This window comes from Apteryx mantelli, chromosome 1, assembly GCF_036417845.1.
Source record: "Apteryx mantelli isolate bAptMan1 chromosome 1, bAptMan1.hap1, whole genome shotgun sequence".
NCBI classification, from domain to species: domain Eukaryota; kingdom Metazoa; phylum Chordata; class Aves; order Apterygiformes; family Apterygidae; genus Apteryx; species Apteryx mantelli.
This window is the reverse complement of record NC_089978.1, coordinates 130441393-130455206: the sequence shown is the minus strand read 5'-3', so window position 1 is coordinate 130455206 and position 13814 is coordinate 130441393.

Below are 13814 nucleotides of genomic sequence, written 5' to 3'. Positions count from 1 at the left end.
TTCCCATCCCATTCCTGCTTTCTCCTCATGCCTGTTTTTTCCTTTCTCTTTCTTTCGTTGCCTGAATGTCTATTTGTTAAAATAATCATTTTTTCTCTGCATGAGCTTCTGTCATTAGATGAAAGGTCACGGATATAATATGAATCTGGAACGATAAATACAGTGCAAAATGGATTGAAATGCACACAGCAAAGAGGGTTTCCAATTAAAAACACTTTGCCGAGCTTGCACCAAACAAACAACCACACAGCCTCCGATTTCTCTTTGCTTATAATTAGCTGCCTTTGAAAGTTGATTACTTTCAGGACTGAAGGAAGTGAAAATTAAAAAAAAAAAAAAAAAGCAGAGGGAGGAAAAAAAAAGAAAGCCTTTCAGAATGTCACGCCCAGAACAAATCTTTTCTTAGAGAGCTTTTGCATAGCACCTGTTCTGTGGACATGAAAATCCAGCTCAGCTTCTTCATGTTCTAGAAACTGGAGATGGAAAGCAGGTGTGTGAGTACATCTGGCACCTGGGATGTACCCAGGTTGGGTTACTGGAAGGCTCTGCATCTGGATTCTATTCCGGAAGGCACATGGAGAGTCCAGCTGAGATCCCTGATGTGAGGGCACAACGTGAAGGACAGGTACTGCGGAAAGCCGGAAGCTCTGCTCTGCCTTTCGGAGCTTGCCCTCCAAACTCTTTGGAGCAGAGCATTCACAGGCAGTTCACAGCGCCCTCCTGCAGGGACTGCCCTCATCTGTCCTGAATGCTCCAAATGTTAGACTTTCTACTAACCTCCTTTTCCCCTTTTCATTAGCTGAACTTTAAAATTGATTGTTATCTGTGACCTTATGCCGGTTCCCTCAATTAATTCCTTTCACCTGAAGAAGGCGGAATGGTCCCATTTTTAGCTTATTCATAGGAGAAATGTGAGCTGCTACACTGTAGTGGTGAAGACCCTGCATATAAGCATTTCTCACAGGCATGCCTCGTGCTGGGGTACCTACTGTGTGCAGTTACTATAGTTAGAGCACACAGCAATCACAGTTGTTTTCAGCAGTTCTTGCTGTGCTTTCTACAGATCAGGTTCCTTCACTGTGTTTTTGAGTTGGGCACCTGGAAGTACATCCATGCATTGAAGTCACCCTTGACTTGAATTGTCACTGAAATCAGGAGTAAAACTCCTTAACACCAATGCAGCATTAAGCAGGCATTCTCTTTATTATGGTGCCGGTCCCCCTCCTTTGAGACTTCTTCTTGTCTGAGGCCTTTGGTAACAGAATCAATGTCCAGAAGTGCTGGTATACATCTTTGTAACAGGCTGCATGAATCCGGGAGCAGAGGGGAAGAGAGTCGAGTGTTCTTTTTCCACAGAGGCAGTAAATTAAACTTAGTAAATTAAACTTCTAATGCAAAGAAAATGTGTAACGGTCTCATATTCACTCGAGATCCACGAATCAGACAAATAGATATTTTTGTATATCACATGAGTATTTATTATGCCAATATACTACCCTCCACTGTAGGGTGAAGCCTTTGCATATTTAAGGGAACATGACAAAATATGTTAATTCCAGAAGAGAAGAGGGAACCTTCTTGCAGCATGAGGCATAGTCTTCAAACTGGCAGGAAACCATGTGAACTTCTCTTCCAATTCAGAATCTTACAAGCTAAATCTGAAATAAAGACAAGCCATTCTGAATCTACCTTGGTCTATAAGGGTTGTGCTTCTACAGCATTGCATTTAGCATCTCCTTTCTCCTACTAGCACAAAAACATGGAAGTGCTCATAAGACCAGGAGAGAAGAGAGCTAGGAAAACGTGTGCTAAGTAGTTGAGCGAGACATTTAAGTAAAAAAGGGAGAGAGATGCTTTATGAGGGCGGAGGAACAATAGCTGATAAAGAGTTGATAAGTCTTCACTTTCTCTCTGGGAATCTTTGAGAAGGGAATACAAAAATCCGTACGAATAAAGAAGAGGGCAGAACCTTTTCCCACTCTTTCAATAATACATCTCATGGCTTTTATGTAAAGGGAAGGCTTGGAAAAATGAAACAGAGGGGCTTATTAGATAACTGGAACAACTGAACTGTGAGTGGACTGGGGCCATTGGTCAAGGCTGAAACCAAGACATAGACTGAAGGCTTTTAGGAAAGGCTTGGTCTGGCTCAGTTAGATACGAAACAGGTTTAGGGAAATGGTTTCCTGATGTGAGAGATGGATATTGGTAGCTCATGACATTTTTAGCTGGGGAAAAAAGCAGGGGTTGTGGTCTTAGTGCTAGACGTAGCCAAAGTTTTCTTGTCATTGCTTTGCAGGGAAAGAATATGCTAGTGTCTCTGGACCACATTTATATCCTCTGATCTATGCTGCCAGTGCTATTAGTTGTGGGTGGACAAAAGCGGAGTACTCTCTCATGGTCCCTTCTTCTTAGTTGCACTTCAGGCACTGCTTCTGCATTGGGAGTTATACAGGGGCCAGTCTGACCATCTGTAGGCTGCTTTCCTTCTAGCCAGTAAACCAAGGGAGTTGTGTCCTTAATCCTTCCCTACAGTGGAATATGCCAGCCTGTCACATGAGGGGCCAGGATTCCTTCAAGCCGGGCAAATATGCCGATGTGCCTATGCCAAATGGGCAGGGTTCTCGGGAAGGTTGTTGGTTGAAGCTTTTGGAGGGGGAGGAGGGAAATAAAGCAATTTCATTTCACTTGGAGTCACCATAGCAGCAAATTACTTCTTCCTTCCCCTACCTCGTGAAAAAGAAAGCGTGGGGTAACAATGGCAAGCAAAGCCTTCAGCGAGAGTGAGCAGTAGAAACTCATTTACAGCTGAAAAATATATAGAAAGGAAGTCAGAAAACTATTGAATGATTTGTAAAAGGAACATGGTTTTCTTGTTTGCTGTTCCATTTGCTGTTCCATTCACTGTCTTCTATGTTAATCTCTCAGAAGAGACAAGCCATTTTCTCAGCCAAGAACAATTTACCTGCGTGCTGGCATACAGTTAAGAGCAATTTAGAAAACAAAAAAATCCCATTCCAAATTAACAGTTAGCTGGCTACATTAGGGGAATTCTTTTTTTCCTCTCTTTTTCCTCCCATTCAGAAGTTAAGAATCAGTGTTCTTGCTCTCTGAATGCATTGAATGAGCATGCTGCACTCAGAGGTGGTTTGTGATGTGCCCTGAGGGAACAGAGAAGCCAGACTGTGCGAGACACTTGTGGGTGCCTTCGCATGGGCATATATAGTTAGCACAGGGCTTCTTTCCTATGTTGTATGTCAGCACCTCAGGCAGCCCAGCCTGAGTGCTTGTGTGAGGAGCTGCAACTGTGTATTTGCAGAGGACACGGGGCCATGTTTGAGCTCAGTTCCACCATGCTGATCCCTTGGCATTTCCATTCAGACACAGGTGTTGCTTTGGAATATCAGAAATCCTGATACGGGACTCATTTGTAGGAACTACTCCCAGGACTTGGAGTGTGAGCTGGATCTTGACGAGTATGTCTAACACCAGAGAGGGCAAACACCAGAGCTACCAGCTGCAGAGTGGAGCTCTGATGCCTGCTTCTCTGTGATTGGGGTTCACCATTTGTGCCTGAGTGTTGATATGCTACGAGATTTGAGTCCCAGTTTTCTCAAGCCTATTTAGTACAGGGGTGACTGAGAAATTAGTCCCATTATGCCTTGTCTGTGCTCTTTTAGAGCCTTGTGTGTTTTTGCCAGTAGGGTTGTTATCTGTTTTATAGAGAAGGAGGTTATAGCCAGAATTATTCCTGCATGGGATAAAAATCACCTAGTCTTAAGTCAGCGGGTGAAAAAGCTGCTTCTCTCATCCTTCCCTAGTAATCCTGCAAGCATGGCAGAGGTCAAGGAATCATGCGTGCTCATAATTTCCAGCTGCTGATGCAATCCTCTTCCCTCTAGCCTGTGCACAGCAATGCCAGAATGTGTGTGTGTCTGTGGGCTGCACTGGGAGTACCCAACCTTCCTGATTGCGCAAACCACGTTTCAAAAGCATGACGTGGCCAGGAAGTAGAAAAACACATCTCCCAAGCCACACAGCTACAAGGAGCTGGAGCTCCAAGGGAGCCTCTCAAGTCAATGACAACAGCACCACTCTGTAATCCTGTTATGGGATGGGGCTGGGGCTGCTGTTGGCTCCAGCATCTGCTTGGCTTACTTTTTCTGCAGTCAGGGTCCTGCCCAGTATCCAACATGTGCCATAACCCTGGCAGAGGAGCCCTGTGTGACAGTCTCAGAAACAGCATGTGGCTCAGGAGTCATGAGATAACTGCCTTGAAAGAATGATATTGTCTGGGTCATTAGTGCTTTCTTAATGACTTGCTGGACTGGAAGAGATGTGCCCCCACCAGAGAACAATGAAGCAGCACACTGTAGGCCTTGCATCCTCAGCATCTGGTAGGGATGCTTAGGGCAAGCAGGAATAACTTCTGATCTCAGACTTATAGGGTCTCTGGAGGAGAAAGCATGTGCCTTGCTGTTGTCTGTGCTCCACCTTTTTCCTGGGTAAGGAGAAGATCCTGAACCTGAGCACTGTCTGTCCCCTTCTGTCTGTCAGCACTGAACACCCCCAAACCCTTGTGGAGTGCTGCAGAGGTGATGTGTTGGCACCTGATATTACAGCCAACCAGCTAACATGAAGGTTAGTGAAGGTGGCAGAAAGGGATAAAAAGCCCAACTATTTAGGTGGACGGAAGTGTATTATCCATATGTGGGGAGGGCAGCCTCAACTACAGCCAAGCACAGCTGTTAGGGACTTGGAAGAGTTCAGTCTCAAGGCTGTCCAGCTCTGCTTGCCACATGACTGGTCACTGGGAGAGAGTAGACCAAATTGTCACCGAAATCGGGAGAAAAACTCCTTAACACCAATGTAGCATTAAGAAGCAGACATTCTCTTTAGCCTTTGGTAACAAAATGGATTACCTAATCTTCCCCCTTTCCCTTATTTGATGTCTCTTCCAGAGAATGTCTTGTGCGAAAGGTGCTTTAGTATAAATGGAATAGGGGTGGCAACATCTGTTCCCTATCTTGGAAGCGAGATTTCTGATCTGAAGTCTTTTTTTTTTTGCTTGTTCTGATCTGGGATTAGCTTTCAATCATCCTTGCAGTTGATAGAAATGACAGGTCAGTCCCCTTTTGGCCCATATCCTTTCCACCAGTGAAAGATGTTGGCTTGGGGAGATCCTGAAAGACCAATTGGTATATGAAGGTGTGCAGAGTGTATTGGGGGGTGGAGGAGAGGCAGGATGTTGCACAGAGAGTAAACTCAAAGGAAACATAGTTCTCGGCACCTAGAGTGGACCAGCAGGTTAATGAGGAGAAGACATAAGTTTCAGGGAACCTCTCCCTCACTCCTCTCCTTTGCAGAGGTGGCAGCAGCAGCAGTTCCCACTCAAAAGATCTAGCAAAAAAAAAAAAAAAAAGTATGTAGGCAGTACCCTCAGCTCACCCATATCTGCTCATGTGGATGCTGCACAGCTGTGTTTTCTCCAAGATGGGTGCTGTAGGCCAGATGGAAATGCCTTGTGGACTGCCAACTGGACTATCCTGATTTCCAAAAAAGCCTACCTTGCTCCACAGTGCACCTATTGGCAATGATTATTAGAAAGCAACCAGGGTCTCACATGTTCATTTGTTACAGGATTAAGCACCCTTTACGTACATGCATTCATTCTCCAACCCCAGTATTCCTGCAGAATTTCACTTGAAATTAAATATGCAAATGATTCTAGAAGTAATCGTCTCACCAGTTGTATACAGTGCATGTTCCTTCTCATGCCATTCCTTCCTTCTCCACTGGAAAGCACCCATCCTCCCTCTGCTTCCCTGGAGCAGTCCACCCCATCATCTGTTCTGCTGCTGTACATGCCATGTCATTTCTTTTCTTTTTTATTTAATTTAATAAAATGAGTATGTGGGCTGATTTGCATATTCGTGGATCACTTGATTAATATTTGATGAGAGGGCCTGGGGCAGGTGGTTGAGAATAAAAAAACATTTAGCAGAGAGCAGAGTGGAAGGAACAGATCCCTGGCTGGTGCATGTCCATGGGGGGAAGAGCTGCTGGGGACTGGGAGGGAGGGAGGGGGAGAGTGAGAGGCAGAGTAGACACAATGTTGAATGTCACTGGTGGAATGTAATTTTATCGATTTAAATATTTAATCATGTCCTTGAAATCTGCAGCATTTCAATCCCAGGGGCTTTCTCTCTGTGAAGCTATTGTCAGGAGAACAGGGGCTGGGAGGTTTTTCTTCCTGGCATGGGAGGAGATGAGGACAAGACAGATTGCGGGGAGTCACTAGATAGGTTAATGTCTTCTCTGGTGTGGATGTGGAGACCTTGGAGGAACCTGGCATTCAACAGCCTTGAGCCAGGACCTGCTCCCAGGCCCAGTCTCAGTGCTGTGGTTCTCAGACCTGACCAGAGTGGTTGGGCTCTGTTTAAGTGAGAGATGAAGTATTGTTTGGACCCCACTGAGGGCTGAGTCCCGTATCTCCTGTTCCCAGCCTGTGTCTGCTGTCAGTAGTCAAAGCCAGCTTTCCCCACTGACAGCTATGCATGTGATTTATGGGTGAAGGACTATGTAGAAGCTCTGTACAGAGACAGTGCATGAAGGAAAGTGGTTTTTAAAAGCATTTTAATGCCTAGTGCAGCTGCTGGGTTCAGGTGCTGTAAGACCTGTGTTTTTAGGACCATCCTGGCAAGAGGGCTCAACCATGTGAGAAAACGGAAAGCTGGAAGCACCCCAACCTCCCGAGAGTGCTGCCTGCCTGTATCCGGTGGATCTCACCTCCCCAAATCCCAACCCTGCCCTCTCCTGGAAAGCTTTGCCATGTAAATATTCTAAGCATAAATATGGCCAGGTTTAAGCTTAATTGACCTCCAGGGTTTGAGGGCAAGAAGGTGAGATACTGCTTTATGCTTTTTGCAGTGATCTGAATATGTATATATTCTGAATACAAGTGTCCTGTAGCATTTATCTTGGGATTTGTGGTTGTTCCTTTTCTGCCAATTCTGATACCTAAAAACATTGTGTGGTTTGGGGAAATGACTTTGTTTCAATTTGTTCCCTGGAAATTGTCATCAGTAACACTCAGTAATACTGGGTTTAATATGTTAATGGAGCAATGGCAGAGGTAGGGAGATGAGGCTAGCACAGGAACGGTGGTAGAAACTAGAGTGTTGCTTGCTGTTCTTAAAGCTAGGTTAATGGTTTTAGTTTTCAAGTTCATTACTAAAGCTCAGAAAGCCAGCCAGGCAAGTGCCCTCATGTTGTTGTCCTGATTGCGTCTACCCAACAAACAGAGCAGACTCGGGGGTTTTCTCCTTACGAAGTAAATATTTCTGTTCTCAGCAACGGTGCAAAGTCTTCCTGCTGACTGCTCAAAGGCTGGGGCTACTCTGAATCCATTTGGCAAAAAACAAGTACATTTCAGGAGTGATTCTCATCCAGGACTGCACTCTGATACTTTCAGTGTCTTGAGTGTATTAGAATTTCTCTATTCCTGTTTATGGTGACAACCACACAAATCTGTTGGGGAAACTTGGATCCATAATAGAGATTTTTACCTCCCAGTGGGTGGTTTGATGGTTTATTTATGAATGGTCTTTACAGATAAAAAACAAAGCAGCCTTTAACAGCCCAAGGGAGGCACTGACCATGCACTTCCATTAAAGAGCTGTAGTTGTCTATTAATAAATAGTAAGATGATACATTATGGAACAGAGGTAATCATTAGGTAAAGAGTAACTAGTTATTTATCAATTGTTATATGGTACTTAACAATAGGTCTTTTCTCTTGTGCTGTTTTCTGCCAGAAAGAGGGATTAACTCTTTGCTCTCCACCCTCCCCACTCTTGTGCTGCTTTCCCCAGTTCCCAGTTGAGAGAGCTGGGATCTAGATTAACTCTGAACTCCCTTTAGCTCCTGCATGTGTGCCTGCCCTTATGGCACATCTCCTGGGGCTCTGTTAACTCTCAGGATCTGGTATCAGTCTCTTTGGTATCTTAAGCTACACGAGAATTTATTCCTGCTGTTTCTCTTGGCTGTCTTGCATTCAAAACCGAGAGTGTGCTCTCCCTCCTGAGGTGCTGCCTGCCTTCCTTACCCGCAGGTTGTCTCTTCTAGCACAGTCCCATGCCCTCCATTTGAGGGCATCAGTTTGCAGCCTCCCTGCAAATGTACTGAGGGATTCGGGGTCAGGAACCCTGCTGACACAAGAGGTCCACTGGGGAAGCAAAGCCCCGCTTCAGCTGACGTTTGGACATTGCAAAGATTTCCCTGACAAGGGCCTTGGCGTGCTGCTGTTTTGTAAACACATCAGGAAAAGCTGCTAAGGCATGTCTAGTCTTTTGCCTCCTTTGGTCTGCCTGTTCAGGACAAAAGGAAATAACAGAAGAAGCTTTAGTAACGAGTGTGGAACAATCTGGGTGCCCTGTGTCTCTGCCTGACCATTCCAGGGACTTTGTCCATGCTCAGGCAATTCCCCTTGCCCTCCACCCCCCAGGAGAGCTTCCCAAGAACATTGAGAACTGATTCAGATCAGCACCTGAATGCAGCTGCTTCTCTGAACTTTGCAACCAAGCCTTTTTAGTCAGCAAAAATGATCTGAAAATATTTAATGAGTGTAGATTTTACTGGAATACTTTCTTACTTATTTTTCCACTGAAGGTAGAAAGATTCTAGTAGCAAATACCAAACAGGTAAGGGATTCCTTTGAAACCTTTTTTGACCAATACCAAAGATATTGGGGCGGGTGAGGTCCTGGTTCTGATTTTAACGCTTGCTCAGAAGTTCAAGTCAATCCTTATTTTAACAGAACTTTCATTCATATTTCTGCTAATTAGGAGCTCATGATCCAAGAGAATTTTATGTGAAAGCCAGTGGAAAAAAGAGCATCTGGAATGCATCTAGCTAGAGATCTCTCTATGCTGTCTCTCTGTGTACATGTACGTAACACAGTGGTGGTCTCAAAGCAGACTTCCATATTCGAACAACTTTGAACAGCAGACATTGTGACAACTAGGTTGGACGTTTGCACAGTGCTATGAATTTTGCATATATATCTTTCTGCAGCAGAGATTTTTTCACCCTTGTTTTTTCAGGGACTTAAAATTCACTCCTGGATACCAAGACAGACACAACAGTTATTTTAACTAGGTGATTTTTTTCATTTTGCAGAGATTGGTTCAGTCTTCCTTGGTCTGTAAAGTACTTTTACCCCTACTATCACTGTATTTGATTACCACTGTTGAAATGTTTATCTGCATATGTCCCTGGTGGAAAAGAAGTGTTATTCTCCCCATTTCACAGAAGCAGAGAGAGACACTGAGTAGCTAGCTATGTGACTAGTCCAAGTTCACAGGGAATTAATTGAAAGCAGTTTCTAGGGAAACACTATTTTGGTACAGAGTACTGCCTTACTGGCTGACTGATTTTGTAATGTGAATCCCACTCACTAGGTTTGGTCTGAGATTCAGCATCTCATTTTTTACTCACAAACTAGTGATAACCACTAGCCTGTGCCAGTCTACGACATGATTTAACATATATGCATGTTAGCGTAGTTGTTGATTTTGTTGACTGGAGATTTTTCACATCTGTATAATCTTTGTCAGAGTCCATTTTTTTCAGGTTTGATTTTTATTGACATCTGAGACTCTGGCCCATTGGCTAAATGAAGGAAACGCTGCATGCAGAATTCAGCTCCGTAAACAAATTGCTGCAAAATGTGAAGGTAGAGGTAGTGGTTTGTAGTTCAGGCCTGTTGCATTGCTAACCTCTCTTTACTATGTAGTTAACCTCAACAGTGATTGCAGGCATATTTTACCTGTCTTATAACTGTCCTAGTGGTACCATGCACAATTAATATGACACCAGGGAATGTAATACATGCTTCATGTCACAGAATTCAATTCATTTAGCCATTTTCTTCCCTGGATATCTCTTGGCTAAGGTCAGTGAATTTGCACTGAAACTCCGTTTGTCTCTCTGTGCACACACTGCTGAATTACCACAGGATCCCAATTAACAATGTCAGACACATTTTTCTTTTAACAGGAGAAGAAAACGCACAATAAGCTGATTTTTCACAATGCTTTTCATGCACACAGGCCTTGGCACAACCTAGGGAATACCCTTCTATTGCTAAAAATAATAGCTCTGAAGTCTTTGCCCAACTGTTAACTAAAATTTGTATAGCATGGTGGATAAATCATCTGCTTAGTACGTCGGAAGCATTATGTTCCAATCCTGTTAAAGTTGTAGTTATTCAATATTTCAATTAACTCTTTTCTGCTGATATGATTATATATTAATTAAATCTTGCTAATGTTTCTAAAGTCATGATGAAGAATATATTTGATCAGATATTTCTTTTCATGTGTATGAAAGGCCTGCTAGGGAGAGAGCTGTGGAACTGTAAAGAGATATGCTATCTCTAAATAGAAATGACTTTAAGAAAAGGGCCAGCTGTGGGAGATGATTGCAAGCACCCCACTCTGTTGTGTGATCTTATTTGTTTTTACTGTGCAAGCCTAGCTAGGCCTCAGCAGAGGTGAAATTGTAAGGAAAGCCCAGAACAGCAAAGTGGTAAAAGTGATATGGCAAGTTGCACTTCTCCTTTTTAGCTAGTCCTGTAATGATACTCCCATGTAGCAAAAAGGGGTTGTAGATTTTGGAAGCATTTTCCCGTATAGACCCACTTTAAACCATAAATTTTTGTTCCTGTGATGTTTCCAGTTAATATAAGTACTCACCAGGCTTTCCAAGATCTAAACGCGGCAACTAAATTTGCATGTTGTAAAGCTAAATCCTCCCTGTGCTTTCAGTGGGAGGAGGATGTTCTCCTCCAGCCCTATCCCGTGGCATTCAATGGCATTGCGGTATCTCTCTGAGTGCGAGTGAAGGGGGTCCTGTGTCAGTTCTTCAGAATGGGAGCTCTTCGGTAAAACATAGGGAATCAAACTCTGCTTTTTTCGAGTAGCATAAGAGAGAGCTGTGGCTAACTCAGACCCTGCTTTTTCCATGTGCATAAGCCCGTGAACCCCTCAGGGACCAGGGCAAGCTGGTCTTAATTCTGTCTCGTTTCATTTGACCATGCAAACAGTTCCCCTTGTCTAGCCTGGCTGCTTTAATCTCCTGCTCCTTCCCTGTCTTGGCTGGTTGCCTGCGTGCTGTGATGTGGATGCCCCCACCCCGGCAGGCACTGTGCAGTAAAATCCCCAGCTTCCCAGTTGGGCTCCTTCCCTGCTCCCGCCTCGTCCCGCAGCCCCGTGTATGTCCAGAGGTGCCCCGGAGCTGAGGGAGCTGTGCTGGCTGGCTCTAATGGATGGGCTGGAGCACCGCCGGGGCACAGGCGGCGCCACACTGTTGGACAGGAGGCTGCGTCAGTGGCACCAAGCACTAGTCCCTGCCTTGCCTACAAGTGCAAGCGACAGCGGAGAGCTGTAATGCAGTGTGTGGCTGTGGGGAGGGAGGAGCAGGGGCTGGCGGTGCCCCCGACAGGCACCGACATTCACTGCATGACCTGCCGCTTGCTTTCAGTCATTTGGGTAGAGATGCGTTCTGCAGTGTTGCTGCCGAGTAAGGAGAAATATTGTGGCTTTTTAATCAATTCCTTCAGGGCTCTGTCTTTTCTCTCTGCTTATCCTATCTCTATATTCTGTCTTTTATCTCTATTTTCTCTCACTTTCCTTTGTTCTCCTTTTTATTTTCCTCCTTCTACTCTTCCCCTTCCTTCTCCACCCTTCCCATTCACTCTCTTGGTTGGGGATGATAGAATTTTCCTTTCTGCATTAGCTCTGTTTGGCCCATCTGTCTTTGTCTCGTGCAGCCCCACAGCAGCTCATGCTACAGCCCATCCTGCAGGCTTCAGAGGAGAACATGTGTATGTGGTTAATTGTACAATACTGTACAAGATTGGGGAAAACATTTTTCTTTCCCCTTCCTGATGCCCTGAAACCAAAACCCTGATTTCCCCTTCACATTTGTTCAGCATGTTGTTATTTCTCCTGGAGTTATCCAGCTGCAGTATTTGAGTTAACAGCCTCCTGCAGCCATGGATCCCACAGATTCTCTGTTGCAGCGGGAGCAAGAGCATCCTTTTGTCCCAAATTGGCTGCCTCCCAGTTTAGTCACCTCTCACTCCTTAGGTTCATGCATGCAATTCCACTGATGACCATAGTTTGACCACTGTCCACAGTACCATGCATTTCTGTGAATCAAATATGGTTGTCTCTTCAGAAGAGCTGCCTCCATGAAGCCCACTCTCACCTTTCCTTGGAGTCTCCCTGTTTAGCTGCCTGTGGCTTCATTGTCATACATTGGTATCATAGTGCAGACTCCAGACTGTTTTGTGCAGTTGTGAGTTCTGCCTCAACCTTCCAGTGTGATCATGCACAGAGCAGTGAATCTTCTTATGCCTTGTTTTCCTGTCTGCAAAGTTGGGAATTCTGTTTTTTCTTTTCCTTCACTTTCCTGGCAGTTTTGCCCATCTAAACACACCCCTGTTTCAGACAGGGGCTGTGTCTGGCTGTGTCAGTAGTAGGTGAAGCACAACAGGGGCCCTGACTTGAGGCCTCCTAGGTGCTACTAGAAGAGGAAAAATAAATTACCTCTGGACTCTAGGGCTAGTAAAACCTCCACCTCAAACATCTCAACGAAAAGGGCTGACATCCTGATCCTGGATGAAGATCAGCTGAAGATGCTTCCTGTCTCTAGGTGAGTTGGCCTATTCAGTGCCAAAGACAGCACCTTCATTGAACAGCCTCAGCTACTAGTCCTGCTCCTTTTATTTGTTCACTGGAGCTAGCTTCTCTGGTCTTTGCTTCATGACTTGATGGAAGAGAGGTTTTTGATGGAAGAGAGAAGTCAACCAAAATTCACATTTGGTATATGGGCATGGCCCTGAACCCATGCTAAACCACACTTAAATCACTGAAACAAGAGGCTTTGTAATTTCTATTTTTAGAATAGAATAACTATTTTTATTTAGTCCATAGATGAGCATAATAGTAACAACAACTCAGGTTCCCTTTTAGAAACTTAATTCCCTGCCTTTTGCCTTCATTGCTGAATTGGACATTTAATTTGTCCACATCTTGGATCCTGAATTATTCTCAGAGGCACAGGATGGTGCTGTGCACCCCTGGGACTGGTGCATCTTATTCCACAGCGCAGTCGTGTGTTAGGTTCACCCCTGCTGCTTCCCTCTTCACCAGCCTTTCATTCTCTGAGCAAATTCATGCTGAAGATGGAGTCGCAAAGTCCCACTTGCACAGTGGCACACTGAGCATCAGCTGGGCATGCGAGGATGGGATCCCTCATCTTGCAGCCCCAGCAACTGCCAGTCAAGCAGTTCATCTGGGCTGAATTTATACAGCCAACCATTTAGGCATTTAGGAACAGGAGTTCAGTTTCTGAGAGGCTGATTTGAATATCGCCTTGTCAAGGTGCCAAGTGGCACAGTTGATTGATGCATGATGGATATGTTCCTCTGCTCTAGGATCATGACCTCCAGGTGGGTCACTGAGTCATATTCTGATGTGACCATAGCGTTTTCTGGTGATTTAAATTCCTTTAGTATATAAAAATAATTTTTCTCCTTCCTGGATCTGAAGGAAACCTTCTGAATGTAAACAGATGCAGTAGTTAATATTACTGAATATATAGCACTGGGCAACGCATAGTTCATGAAAATTTCAGTGAGAAGGTATGAATTTTGCTTTCTTCAATGTGAAATATGTAACAAAAAAGGAGGCATTGGACCCAAGAGCCAAATTTGGCAATGTATGGAGCAATGAAAATAAATTAGG